The sequence below is a fragment of the Protopterus annectens genome, chromosome 10.part0 (genome assembly GCF_019279795.1).
Source record: "Protopterus annectens isolate FY-2018-M chromosome 10.part0, PAN1.0, whole genome shotgun sequence".
NCBI lineage: Eukaryota > Metazoa > Chordata > Ceratodontiformes > Protopteridae > Protopterus > Protopterus annectens.
This window is the reverse complement of record NC_056744.1, coordinates 960676140-960691726: the sequence shown is the minus strand read 5'-3', so window position 1 is coordinate 960691726 and position 15587 is coordinate 960676140. Positions and strand designations below refer to the sequence as shown.

General features: G+C 42.5%; 1 protein-coding gene across 1 annotated transcript in view; it reads left to right on the top strand.

The window, feature by feature from the left end:
* Positions 1-15587, top strand: part of LOC122813417 (protein transport protein Sec16B-like) — a 1253021-nt gene that overhangs the window by 757197 nt on the left and 480237 nt on the right. The window lies entirely within an intron of this gene.

The window sequence follows — 15587 nt, the reverse complement described above, 5'->3', positions numbered from 1 at the left end:
TTTTTCAGGGATTTCCAACATAGGGGATTTTGATCAAGTCACTGACCAAAACTTGCTTATTATATGTTCAAGACATAGATGCCAAGAAATACATATTGAAAACGAATCTTGAGAGGTGAATCTTGTCATCTATGTCAAGAACACATCATTTTAACTTATGGTCAGAGATCCAATCATAATTCTTTGTAGTGCATAGAGATTTGTCTGCTACAGGAAAATTAAATGAAAAAAAAAACTCGGCAAGTATTACCTGTGCAAGGGAAGCAGCTGGTTCTCAAATATATTTTTAGTGAGTGTAATGTAGACAGCAGACAGAAATTAACCCATTTCACATTCTGCTGCTATTTACACTGAAATATTAGCTAAATGACACCCCAATTCAGCACTACTATAGCACGAGATGCAATTTTAACAGCACAGCAACTTTCTTAAGTGTTGTTTAGTTTGGGTCTTGCACTGTACTAGCATTGAAATGGGATGTATTTGAGCATAACAATGGCACTCCATATACTACATACAATTTCTTTTCTTTTTGGCCATCATCAGTTTTAGTTACAAATCATCCTTTTTATTTCCCTGTCTCTATTCAAGCAAGCAAGGACTAACTGAGGGTGTGTGTGTGTGTGTGTGTGTGTGTGTGTGTGGGGGGGGGGGACATGTTGGGAATTTGTATGCGCAGTTTAGCTAAATTATATACAGTGATCGCATCTGGTCAAAGTGGGAATATCAGCAACTGATATGGGGGATGCAGGAATTTGGTTCTGAAACCTGAGACCTGAGCATTAACTTTAGTCATTTAACACAAATTCCTGTTTAGGAACACTTGCCCTAAATATACTTATGTGTTGACTTATGTATGTGCAAGCAAGTACATTGACTTAGTTTAGAATCAGATACAGGAATTAACATTGCACTCCTCAGAAAACACATCCTTTCAGCAGGAATCCTATTCTGATGCATACTGCAGTTACAGTGGTCAATAGTGAGCTACGGAACAGTGACATAGCTCTAGGGAGGGCAGCTGTCCTCCACATTCTAAGTATATTATCAGCTGAAGGTGTCATGCCTTCGATTACTTTGGCAGCTTATTGCTCCTTTACTTTCAGTCTAATTTAAGACTGGTAATAAACAAGAGGGAGAAGGAAAAAATACAGCTTTTAAAATTGCAGTGGCCTGCAACATTATAAGCAGATTATTTGTCCCTGACTTTATGATAGTTAATAAAAAGAAGGGGGGGAAAGTAAAAGAAATGATGTCAGGATTGCCTGTACCTAGAACTGGCATTAGCAGATATAGAGCATTTCAGCAATAAGCCACATTTGCTGACTGTAGAGAGACTGTGACCTCAAGAATAGGTGGAAGCTGGAGGGGTGAAGTGAGGTGGTCATTGATTAGTGATAGAACTAACTGGATAAAATAATGGACTCTTTGTTGCTTGAAGTAGAAGGATAGGGTGTAGTGGTAGGGCCAGGGTGTCATAGTTTATTTAGACAGGACCAAAAAGCATGTGGTTGTTATGGTGCTTTTGTTGGAGATTACTGTAATATAATTTCTTGTCAGATTTAGCAAGGATCTTGGTACGGTTTCTGAGATATCTAAAATTTTGTTAGGCATGTTGTGTTTTGTTCTATACCATTCTTTCCATGTTTTATTTCTTTGGAGCATGAGCCATTTGGTTTCTTTTGTCAGCCATGGTGCTGTGTTAGATTTTAGTCCTTCTTGTTCTAACGGTGCTAAATCATTTAGTATTTTATGAAGGTGTAATTGAAGTAAGTAACTGCTACATATAGGGGCATTAGTCTTAATAAATTCTAGTTGTAGTGAGACAGAGCTGTAATAAATGTGCATTTGTCAAATTTGGTTAAATTGCATACTTGTTTGTAGATTATTTGGGTGAAAAGTGTACTAGGTTCAGTGTTCTACCCCAGTTAACAAACAATAATAAAATAAAGTAAATTTTCTGCATGCATTCAGTGAGACACTTTAAGCATTTTTTCTTGTGTGATGTTGTGGTGTTTGTAGCATATATCGGAAAGTCCTCATGTAACCTAACAAAGGTAAGAATGAGCTGTCCATGGCCTGACATTCACAGTGGGCTAAGTTAGGCAGGTTGGGAGTTTTGGTTTTATATTACAGTTGCAGTGCTCCCAGGAAAAAGACTGCAACAAAAGGCAGTAGTTTCCCATTTATGCCAGTGCAGTGCTCTTTGACCTTGGTCTTTCACTCTTTTTCCTAGTTATAAATGAATTGTACCTGTCAGTTAAAAAAAAGCCGCGGTGATGCAGTGGTAGCATTGTTGCCTCACAGCAAGAGGTTCCTTTGTTCGATTCTCGGCTGGAGTGCCTTCTGTGTGGAGTCTGCATGTCCTCCCCGCGGTCAAGTGGCGTTCGAAAGACATGCGTGAATGGGCGTGCCTTTGTTGAAGGTTGGGCGTCGGGCTGGCAACTCGGCACTATAAAAATCTACTGCCAATCATTAGCAGACCGGAGTTCCACTGTGGCGACCTCTAACCAGGAAAAAGCAGAAAAAAAGTTAAAATAACTGCACCGGTTCTCATTTGTTCATCCCTTCATTTTTGATATGGCATATAACTCATTAAATCAGCAGCTTACTCCCTGAAGATACAGCCTTAAATTAAACATTTCATCATGAAATGTAAGTTTTATGCAGTCTTGTCTATTTTACTATGCTCTTACATGTATTCAGTTTCCAATGATATATTCAAAATGCTGAGTTACTTACAATGTTTTCTACAGATGCATTGTTTGTGGTAAGAGGAGGTCCACATTTTTTAAACATCTTTAATAACTTCACACATAGTATAGTGATGTGACTAAATATTCAGTTATAAAAAAGAAGCGAAACCATGCAACACTTTTTTTTTTATTTTGTACATTGTAGAGATATGTTTTTGTCTTTACAATTATTCAGTTTAACATTACATACATTTCTCACACATGCCTTCTCAGAAATATCACTCCTGAACATTATTATGTATGTTTTGATTTTCTTCATGTTTCACTGTTGCAGTCATCTCCTGTGGGTTATCCCTGCTGTGGTAGCCCTCGGTCAGCCCAAATACCAGAGTCAATGTTTTTGTGCACCCGCTGCCATTGCCTGTAGTCTGACGTCAGGTCATCAATGCCATAAAGCAAGGCAGCCGACATCATTACATCAGTCTTTCTTGCCGTGGAGCCTGTAGCAGAAGCAGTTCGCACAAGTGCCAGTCGGTTGCTACCAGAAGTTAAATTTCAGCAGAAAACATCTAAAGCTAAGTACCCCATTGGAGACCCTTTTTTCTTGCACTAACCGATGTCCTAAAAAGTTAACAATTGTCTCGCCTGTGGAAAGCAGATCCCACACTGAGACTTTCATTCTTACTGCATCACTTGTTTAGGCCCAGACCATGGTGTCACTCATTGGTGGCTCTGTGCCCTCTTTAATACGAGAACCATTCACCGTAGAGCTCTTTTTGTAGACAATTATTTTCGTGTTCCATCTTCTAATTCTGATATGGCGTCCATCAGCCAACAATCTGTGTACATTCTGAAAAACTGTAAAGAAAGAGATAGAGACATACCACACAAGGCTAAGACTTCTGACAATGCTACCTCTAAGCAAGTCATCAGATCTCCGGAATTCAGTAAGGTGCTTTCGCAGCCCCTGATGCCCAACTAGTTTCTAGATTCTAGACCAAAAATTATGTCTTTGCTTCCGACTACCGCTTCTCAGAGACAGACAGATTCTCTCAGGCCTAGAAGTCAGGCCACTCCTAGGAAATATGCTTCTAGCCACCATCTTGCTATTGCTCCCCAACCCCAAACACAAATGCTTAAAATGCCAGAGGATTTCATCTCCCTTATCCGAAGCACTCAGGGCCCTACTCCTAAAAGGAAAAGGCATCCTTCTCCAGAAATTATGACAGACCAAGAGTCTGTGAAATCCGATTATTCTGCTTTTGAAGAGGAACAACATCCCTTAACTGTTTATGAAGATTCAAATGCAGAGGAATCCATCCATTCTGCCTCCCCTCCAGAGGACCTCTCCTTTGGGGAAACACTTCACTCCCTCAGGGAAGATTTTCAATGGAAATCTCAAGACTTCCCACAGTCTAAGAAAAGACTTAGAGAGTTTCTGGACCTGCCCCAACACAGACCCATGGCCATCCCACCTATTTTAGAAGTGGTGGATGATGTTTTCCATGAATCCAGATTAATCCCAGATGCCCTACCTCCTTCCCCAAGTAAACCTGACAGGTACTACAGCGTACCGGATTCTCACAAATGCCTGTACTGGAATCCTGCTGCAGACCCTGAGGTCATTACACAGGGACCCAAAGGAGCTAAGACTAGTTCTGCCAAGAATCCTCTTCCTTCTGACAAAGACTCCAGAGCTCTGGACAGATAAGGTAACTAAGTATACACCTCTGCTACCTTAGCTATCAGAGCACTCAATTGTCAGTTCCATATGTCAAAATATCAACAGCACACTTTGGAACAATTAAAACAGAATATTGCTACCTCTCCTGACTGGGCCAACTCTAAAGAGCTTGCAGATTTACTGTATTCTGCTTGTCTAGTGGCCAAACACTCATTACAATGTGGATATGATGCTCTAGAAGCCTCTAGCAGGACAGCAGTAACAGGACCTGTTATTAGAAGACATTCATGGTTGAAGGAACAACCTCTCCCTGATCATGTCAAGTTTAAACTTATTGATGCACCCCTAGATAAGGAGTATCTGTTTGGGGCAAAAGCAGAAGAAGTGCTTAAAAAAATGGAAGACAAACCAAAATCTATGCAAACAGTAAAATATTTCTTTCAAGTTCAATCTCCCACATTCAGCAGGAACTTTCCTTCTAAGCACTGGGCCTTCCCTGCACCTAGCAGACAGGGCCAAGGTAAGCCCCACAGGGACAGGCCATCCAGGTCCCTATCCCAGGACCAGCAAAGAAGCAAACAATGGACCACTTCCGTCTCTAAGTCAGGGAGTTCTAAGTCAACCTTCTATAGCAAGCACTTACAATGACTCCCCCCCCCCCCCTGCCCTCCCTTCACTCATCAAAAACTAGGATGAAGGCTAACTCTCTTCTAAGACAATTGGGTTTCAATAACCAAGGACCAATGGGTCTTAAAAATAATTTCTCAGGGATACAAATTCTCTTTCAGCGAACTCCCAATTCCAAGAGGGTACCCAAAACTTCCCCCAAACCAGTGGGCAGAGGCATTGAAACAGGTCCAAACTCTCATATCCTAGGGAACAGTAGAACCTGTCCCCCAAGATCAAACTGGAAAAGGTTTTTATTCCAGACTATTCCTTGTTCCCAGAAAAGAGGGCACTTGGCACCCTGTCCTGGATCTATTTAAACTGAACACCTCCCTGGTGGTCCCCAAATTCAAAATGCTAACTTTGCAGCAGCTCCTGCCTATGCTAACAAAAAATGCCTGGCTAGTTATACTAGATCTAAAAGATGCCTACCTCCATAGCCCCATCAGGGAAATGTGCAAAAACTTCCTGTGCTTCAGAGCAGGCTCTCAGCACTTTCAGTTCTCTGCGCTGCCCTTTGGCTTATCTACTGCTCCCAGAGTATTCACCAAATGCATGGCCCTGGCTATAGCATTCTGCAGAAAGAGAAGTATACAGATGTATCCTTACCTGGATGACTACCTCATTCAGGCAGAGTGCAAAGAAATATTGCTCCAAGATCTTTTCTTTGTCAAATCACTCCTAACGTCCCTAGGTTCCAGGACCTTCTCTTTGTCAAATCACTCTTAACTTTCCTAGGGTTCGCCATCAACGAGAAGAAATCAAAACAAAACCCCACCAGCAAAATTATTTTCCTGGGAGCTGTGCTAGACACAGCATCCCAAATGGCCTTCCTATTCCCAGAAAAGCAGAGCTTCCTGCCTCTCTACTTCACCCAGCTGGCTTCCAGACATCACCTCACTGCGAGGAAGTTCCTGCAAGTCCTGGGATACATGGCATCTTGCATCTTTCTTATCCCTCTCACCAGGCTTCACATGAGAAAACTTCAGTGGTACTTAAAGAAACTTTGGTGTCAGTACTCTCAGTCCCTAGACACCACCCTCCCTCTCATCCCATGTATAAGGGCTGAATTTCTCTGGTGGGCAGAGGCCTGTGCCATGAACAAAGGTCTTCCCTTCATTATCCACCCTTCCAGCCAGACCATCACCACCAATGCCTCAGACATTGCTTTGGGTGCTCACCTAACAGGCAGGTGCACCCAAGGCCTTTGGAATGCCCAGCAACTTCACTTGCACATAATTCAGAAAGAAATGATGGCAGTGCAAAAGGCTCTGACTTCCTTCCAACCACATCTCAGGCCAGGAGTTCTCTTTATAAAAACAGACAACACCACAGTGATGTGGTTTATCAACAAGCAGGGGGCACCTAATCTTACCCCCTGTGCAGGTTAGCCATGAGTCTGTGGCTTACAGCCACCACCATGGGGCTAAACCTAATTGTCCAATACCTACTAGGGGTCAACAACACACTGGCAGACCACCTAAGCAGAAACTTACTGGACCTCCACGAATGGCAGCTCCACAGGGAAATGTTTCTGCAAATCACTCAGGAGTGGGGGACTCCAGAAGTGGATCTCTTTGCTTCGCACCTCAACCCCCAGCTGCAAAAGTTCTGTATCAGGGAGTATCACCTCCTAGAGTGGAAGGTGGATGCCTAGACCTTCCCCTGGAACTCCCTCTTTGTGTACGCGTACCCTCTTCTGCCCCTTATCCCCAAGGTTATGATCAAAATAAAAGAGGAGAGACCAAAGGCCATCCTCATTGCTCCAGATTGGCCCAGATAGCTTCGAAGCCCCCTATTACACAGCCTGACCTTACAGCCCCCAAAGCAGCTTCCCCTAATCTTAGACATCTTGACCCAGGAGAGGGGAAGGTACTGCACCCAGACCTACAGACTCTCAACCTTTCAGCATGGCTTATACACTAAAAGCTAACAAGGAGTCCCTGTTAAGTAAACAGGTCCTAAACATAATCACAGAGGCCAGAAGGCACAGCATTAGAAATCTTACACAGGAAAATGGAAAAGATTCTGCTCCTGGAAACAATCCAAAGGGGGCAGTATCTCCCAACATTCCATCCCTCTCATCCTGGATTATACAGCAGAGTTGCTCAATAGTATCCTCTCTTTCTCCTCTATTAAAATTCATACCTCGGCCATTTCTGCCCATTATGATTTAGTATCACCCCTTCTCTCTCATCCTTTGATTAAGCAATTCCTCAGGGGGGCTTCTAATATCAAACCTCCCAGAAGGCCTCCCATGCCACCCTGGGGCCTGAATTATGTGCTAGAAAAACTAACCTTGCCTCCTTTCGAACTGGCCACTTCTACAGAATGGAAATACCTCTCATGGAAGACTGCCTTCCTACTAGCTATCACCTCAGCCATAAGGGTTTCAGAACTTCAAGCGCTTATGGCTGTCAAGCCCTTCTTCATTTTCCATGCAGACAGAGTCTCCCTGAGGACTAACCTCTCCTTTATGCCCAAAGTGATATCTGATGTGACCCTTAACCAGGCAGTACACCTTCCCAACCCTGAAAACAAGGGGGAAATGATTCTACACTCACTAGACATGCACAGACAACTCAGATGCTATCTGGACTGCACTAAGCCATTCAGAAAACCAGACCAACTACTTGTAACCTTTGCCCCAGGGGCAGAGGGGAAGCCCATCTCCAAACAAACCATTTCCAAATGGATTTCACACTGTATCCATTTCTGCTACAGACTATATGGGAAACCCACCCCTAATCCGTTCCCATTCCACTAGGGAAACTTCCACTTCCACTGCCTTTCTCAGAGGAGTACCCACCAGGGACATCTTGGAAGCGGCCACCTGGACCTCTGTCCATACCTTTACAAAGCATCACTACCTACCTCTCTTCTCTAAGTCTAGGGCAGGCTTTGCCTCTGCAGTTCTGCAAGGCCTCCTGACTCATACCTAGGACTCAACATGTCCTTCCACCCCTTTCCACAGCTTTGGGAATCCTCCCACAGGCGATGACTGCAACAGTGAAACACGAAGAACATAGTACAGTTGTGTGCATTTGCCATAAATGTAGATGTTCGAGTGTATTCACTGTTGCAGTCTTGGTTTCCCTCCCTCCATCCCCCATTTAACATCTTCCCCTGGGGGACATAAACTTCCCAAGCTGACTTTTAGCCACCAGGACCACCTTTCCTTTTTCCCTTTGTGCTTCTGATGGGTTAGGGCAAGAAAAACTGATGTAATGACATCGGCTGCCTTGCTTTATAGCACTGATGACCTGACGTCAGACTACAGGTGACATCAGCCGGTGCACAAAAACATTGACTCTGGTATTCGGGCCGACCGAGGGCTACCACAGTAGGGATAACCCACAGGTGATGACTACAACAGTGAATACACTTGAGCATCTACATTTATGGAAATGTACACAACTGTACTTTCCCATGGATTCTGTTTATTTCAGTGTAGTTTGCTTCTTCTCTTTTCTAAAGAGCATACCTCCAGTTCATTTATCTCCTTAACGACAATCATGCCTTGGGACACCATGTGACAAAGAACAGGTGGAAACAAAAGAATCTGATCTGCAGGATGAGGAATGACCCAATAGAAAGGAGACATTTCCACACACTGCCATCTGTAACCTTAATGAATGTTTTTTAGAACCTGTTTGTTTGAAACAATCTGTTGCTAAAGAGAAAAATGGAGATTCAAACTTTCTGGAAGAGGATAGCAGTCTGGGTGGTAGGGGCTTACAGGTCTCTTAAGCAGTCTATTCAGACTTGTGTGACTGGCCTCTTACCACTTCTTCTTAAACATCTGTTTACCTGAATTTCTGTTTTTTTTTTTTTTGACAAAACTGGGTGAGGGGAAAGAAAATCCCTTGGACAATTTGGTATCTGAGAGATTCCCTGGATCAGTTTGACCCTTTCATCACACTTTTTTATCACCTCTGCAGCAGAGGGTCCAAACACTAAAAGTCTATTTAAAGGAGAATTTAAAATCTAATTTTTACATCATCTGGGAGGTTCTGAGAATGCAGCCAAGCAAATCTCCTTAAAACAGTACCAGTGGCCATATACCTGGCAGAATTATCAACAGAATCATGCACACCTGTGCAGTAGAAGAAACTAGGTTATTTAAAGCAATTTTTTTCTTCACATGAAGACGTTTTAAATAAAGCATTCCTCATATTTTCATAATATGTCAGAACAAACTTTAACACATAAGCCTGACAATTTAAAATTCTGAAAATCAAAGTTACAGAAGTATACACTTTCCCCCCTACCTAGCAATAATTTCCCCATCCTTATTAGAAAGAGCAGGATTGGCATTAACTATGTGTTTAGCAACACTGGAGTCAACTAAAACTAGAGCTGCTGGATCAAGTTTGGGAATAATGTATACAAATTTAAAAGACTGACTGTACATCCTATCTGCCTTTTTTAGGACAGATGGTTGACTATCAGTAAAATTGCAATCAGTAAGATATACATCCTTTAAAGCAGACAAGACAGGACAGGAGGGAATAGGGATAGGTTCTGGAAAATCATTCTGTAAAGCTCATAGTATTTTCTAAGGGACTGAGAAACCCCAGTGTTCACTCACTGAAAACAATGCACATTCTAGCAATTGTCTCAGAGAAAGAGAACCCCCCACATGAAGAACCAGAAAATGAGTTCTCCTCTGAGTCTGAGTCAGAAATCTGGGGACCAAACCATGAATCCATCCCTGCATTTTCTTTTCAAATTCAGAATCTTAAATCATTTCAGGAAAAGAGGGTCAATAGCCTGAATTAAACCCTGATCCACTCCCAGTTAACTACTCTTATTCAAAGAAATTTGAAAAGGGGTAGATATATATCCAGTTTTCTGTTTTTTTTTTTTGACAGAAAAAAATGGGCCAACCATGTTACTAATGTCAGCCGCTGCTTTCCAGGGATGGGCACAACATTCTGATACAACTGGGAAACCTTCGCTATTCCCTCTCTCACATCTGACAAGAGAGGCTATCTGTTGCCCACTGAAGGGACTCCAACAGCTGTAGAGGACATGACTAACCCTGGTCCATAGTGGCTGTAAGTGCTACACCAGAGGGATTCAGGATAAAGGATGAGTGGTCTGAGGTACAACAAATGGCCACAGCAGAATCACCCAACTGTGGCTGAGGAAATTTGCTACCCTGCTGTGGTGGCAAAGGCTGTTTGCTTAACTTATTCTTTTTGTGGCTTAAAGAAGGAACTACTGTGGGACTGGCAAGCTGTTCCATGGCCAAGCCAAAAACAGTGCCTCTTTCCCAGGGAAGACAAGCAGCAAATGCAGGTAAAATGGCCAGTCCACAAAAGTTACTTTTTTGACAGAAAAAAAGCATTTTCAAACAGTATAGCAGCCCCACAAAGGAAAAGTAAACACAATTTCTCTACAGAAAATATCTTATCAGTTAGTTTACACTACTTTAAAAATCTGTCCCAGACAGGTATGACCCGAGCCCTGAGTAGCATCCTGCCTTCGCCCAGAATAATACTACAGTATAAGGACAAAATGATTGACTACAACAATTGGCTAAGCTTCTGGTGTCATTCAAAGGGGATCCAGTATCTGTCTGCCTGGGAAGACATGATCGACAAACCACGATGCTTTGCCAGAGATGGTCTGCACCTGTCACCCCTGGGATTCAGGTTACTGGTTAAAGCTCTTGCCACCCCTATATTGCCTTTTTTAAGCAAGCTTCAAAGAACAAATCCACCACTGTAACAGATACAAGCATGCAAAATCTGAACGTAATGCTACTCAATGCTAGAAGTCTAAACCTCAAAATGCACTCTCATGAGGCACTCCTAAAAATGGAGGACATTGATATTTGTGCAGTAACTGAGACCTGGTTCAAGGCTCCAGAGAGCACCCCTTCAATATCAGGCTACAACTCTTACACTTTTTGGCCACCAAACCAAGACCAAAACACTAAAGGTGGAGGAGTGTCCATATTCACCAAGAATATTCACACCTCCAGGCTAGTTGCCCAACACAATGCATCTGAAATTCTCCAGGTACAACTAACACTAGGTAAGACTGCAATTCAAATTGTAGCTTGCTACAGATCCCCCACCATACCCCAAGATTCTCACTACACCTTTCTAAACATACTGGAAAATATTAAGATACAACCAAACACCCTAATACTGGGTGATTTCAACTACCCTGCCATTAACTGGGAAAACTACTCGGGTACCAACACCTAATCCCAACGGTTCTTGGAATTCATAAATTCCAACACCCTGGATCAACTAATCCATTGTCCCACCAGGGGCTCCAGTATCCTAGACCTGGTCATTACCAACATGGGAGATAGATGCTCCACACCAGTGGTCACCCTCTTATTGGTCAGGTCTGACCATAAGCCAATCACCCTTGATATCCACATCCCACCCCCAGTAAGGAAACCTCCATAAAAAATTTCCCCAAAGCCAACTTCATGCTACTGAAGTCAGAAGTGACAAACTTCATGACACCCATGTAGACGGGATCTGAAAGTTCGACTGCTAAATCCTACACTAAGACAGTGTACGAGCACATCCACTTGTGCATGAATCGTGCCATCCCAAATAGAACCAAGATGCTCTCCTCCAAAAAAGGAAGCCAATGTGGTGGTCCCCTGCCTTAAACAAACTATACAACAGAAGGAAGAAACTGTTGCAGAAAAGAGGAAAATCCAAGGATGAAAAAAATCCCTTACCAGCTTCAGTATGAAGCTGGGATCCCTCATAAAATCCTCCAAAGATTCCAAAGACAACCAGAAGGCATTCTATAGTTAAGTCAAGAATCTTAATGGCAATGCTCAGATCTGCTCTGAGCTACAACAGAATGGCATTAAATATACTGATCCCAAGGATATTGCCAATATCCTGGCAGATTGATTTAGTGCCAACTTCACCCTCCTCTCACCCCCTAAAGGGCCCATCTCAGTACCAAAAGATTGCCATATTCTGGTAATCACGGCCACACAGGTAGAAATCACACTCTCTAAAGCTAAGAATACAGCATCCATGGGACCAGATGACATCCCAGGATGTGTACTACATGAACTACAAAATGAACTGGCACCTCACCTAAGTGTCATGTTTAATCATAGCCTGACCTCAGGCTTCATGCCCACTGAGTGGCGCACAGCTACAGTTATCCCACTCCACAAAGGGGGATCCACCTTGGATCCCAGGAACTACTGTCCCATTAGTCTGACGAGCCTGATCTGCAAGGGCATGGAACGCATTATCATGGAACTTATAAACAAAGACATTGGCAACCTTCAAACACTGGACCCCACCCGGTTTGGGTTCGTGAAGGGCTGATCTTGTCTCTCGAACCTGAATGACTTCTTTGAATCAGTCTTCAGAGCTGTGGATGTGGGTAAGGCAGTCCACACAGCCTATCTGGACCTCACCAAAGCCTTCAACACCATCCCCTACTCTGGAATCATAGATAAACTTACTAAGCTGGGCATAATTCCCTACGTCACTCGATGAGTTGCCAACTGGCTTACTGACAGAACCCAGATGGTAAAAGTAGCCAACTCCAAATCCAGCTCCAGACAAGTGACAAGTGGAGTACCTCAGGGTTCAGTCCTGGGACCGCTCTTGTTTGGCATCTACTTCTCTGAATTACAGGCCAATGCTAAGGGACTCTGGCTAACAAAGTTCACAGATGACTGCAAACTGGGAGCCATTATTGAATCCCCAAATTATGTAGTTATTCTACAAAAGGGCCTTAGAGAAACAGATGCTTGGTGCCAAAGCCATGAGCTCAAGCTTAATGCCAAGAAATGTACAGTTATCCCCTTTGGAAAAAAAACATGTACCCATGAATTACCAAATAGATGGCAGTACACTAAACACCCAAAGTGTGATGAGAGACTTATGGACACAGGTGGACAGTGGTCTCACCTTTGATATTCACATCGTCACAACAGTCAGGAAATCATTCTATGTGGCACACCTCATCACTAAGTACTTTTCATCCAGAAAAAAGGAGGTCATTGTCCCACTGTACTCATCCCTCATTAGACCCATTGTAGAGTACAATGCCCTGTTTGGTATGTACTTCACAAGACATCTGCAACAGCTGGAAAGGCCACAGAAATACCTCACTAAAAGAATCACAGGCCTAAAGCAGATGCCCTATGCTGATCATCTAAAAAAACTCCAGCTATACTCTGTGGCATATCGTTTACTCAGAGGTGATCTCTGCTTAACATACAATGCCATGTCAAAAGCTGAGCTGCTGGACATGCTCCACTTAAAGAAATCCCAATCCCTCAGAGCCACACACTCCAGGGATCTAAACCTTGTCATCACAATGAACAAAACATGCTGGAGGGATAGGTTCCTGACCCAGAGACTCCACATACTCTGGAATAGACTGCCCATACATGTCAAGCAGAGCGCCTCCTTGGCCCTCTTTAAAAGGAACCTTTATGATTGGATAGGAGATAGGAAATTCACCCTGGGGATCATATCAGTCACCCTGCTAGACAGGGGTCCAGGGAAGTAAGTATTGTGGCAAGAAATATCCAGGGAATTGTTATGGCTAGGCTTGTATAGGCCCTAGGGCCGATAGCCTAGTACCAACCTATGAACCTATGACAGAAAAAACAAGTGTTCATTTTAACAGTATATTGCAGTCTCGAGACAGTCCATTAAAACACAAGACTCCTAGTTTTGAAATAAATTTATTGAAGAGGAAAATAGTAAACTATCAGTAAATATAAGAAAATGGAAGTTTTTGTTCCCCGAAAGGGAATTTATCTGCTCAGAAAAGGACAGCACAAGTTGAGCATTGATCCTCAAAAGCCTCAGAGGAGCATACTCCTTGGCAGCAATAAAGCTTTGAATGGCCTCACACTCAGACTTGTATTTTACTCTGCTCATCTCAAGCTGCTTGACAGTGTGGGTGAATGGAAGGTGCCCTAAAGCTTTGGAAGCTTGGCAGGATATAACCCATGTGGCTAAGGCTACTGCAGCAGTGATCAATATAAAGAACACCTTACATGATCATAGAGATCACATTTCTTCCATACCTACGGTGCCAAATAAAGTATTACTACTTTTATCCTAGACTGCTGGAAATCAGACAATTTTTTCTAACAGGACCTCTCACTCACATTTTCCACCTTACCTTTACTCCTAAAAGTGTCATAATGTTTTTCCACTAGTGAAAATCCTTGAGAAACTAGAATGTGATCAAATCTTGGAATACATTACCAGATATAATATAATCACTGATAGATAACGTAGCTTCAGACCAAAATAAAATACCAACACTTCCTTACAAAAAGAGTAACTGAACAGATCTATCTTCATAATGAAAAACGTGAACAGACAGGAGCAATTTTTCAGAACTTAAGTGATGTATTTGAAAATGGTTAGTACAGTTTGCTTATGCGTAAGCTAAAAGGCTTTGGTTTTGCTCCTGAGGTATTGCAGTAGTTTGATAGCTACCCCTATCATAAAACATTTACATTTCAGTAGCAGCTCAGACCTTGGCATTGCCATCAGGGGGGCTCTCTACTTAGACCATTTTATTCTCACATTTTATTTATGCTTTCCATCATGCCTACCTGTCATAAATTTTATAGTGCACACTGATGACTTAGTACTACTGAAAGCCCAGAATAAATCTACAAATTGATTCATCTGCCGTTTGAAACTCATTGAGTAAAAACATACTAACTATTAATACTTACAAATTAACAAGTATGGTGCTTGAGATATGTAAAAAAAAATAGCTAATTCCTCATCACACCTAATTAAAGATGCAGGTAACAATTGTGACATCACTCAAAAGTATCTGGGCATTACCCTGGACCAAACACTGACCTTCCTCAGATGAGTCTGTGACAGAAGCTCAAAGTATCAAAACTTTGAGTGCCTGCCTTACACGTAGAACAGTTTGAATTGGAAAGATTCAAATATACCCTACTTCGAATCACTAAGATTAGAAAAAACAAAATCTATTTTTTTTCAGGGGGCATAGCCTAGGACACCGGTCTAGCAGGGGCACTTTTTCAGTATTTATTTCTTGTAGGTAGACCAGGATGGGGGCACCGGGTGGTGTGTTGGGGGGCACCGTGGAGCCCTTTTACCTAGGGCACCAGTTGACCTAAGGCTGCTCCTGTCAGGGGGGGCATGCCTCCCTGCATCTCCCCACACACCCTGATTATAGAACCTTCTACTTCTCTTCTCTCTTCCTTCCCATCAATAAACAAACTTACTACTTTATCTTCTCCTCTTGGTACATCACTATACAAATATAACTAGTAAAACATTTCATCTATGTAACTATTGCACTGTTATGTATATAATATGTAATTATGAATGTATCCCTCTGATGAATGTATTTCTATGTATTTCACTTGCCACAGTTTAATGTAGGACACTAACACAATAATGTGTGGTACTGATGAATGTAATGTGTGACACTGTAATGCAGTAATCTGTGGTACTGATGAATGTATTTCTATATGTATTCAATATGTAAAATTTCTATTTTCTGTTGGAGCTTTTCTC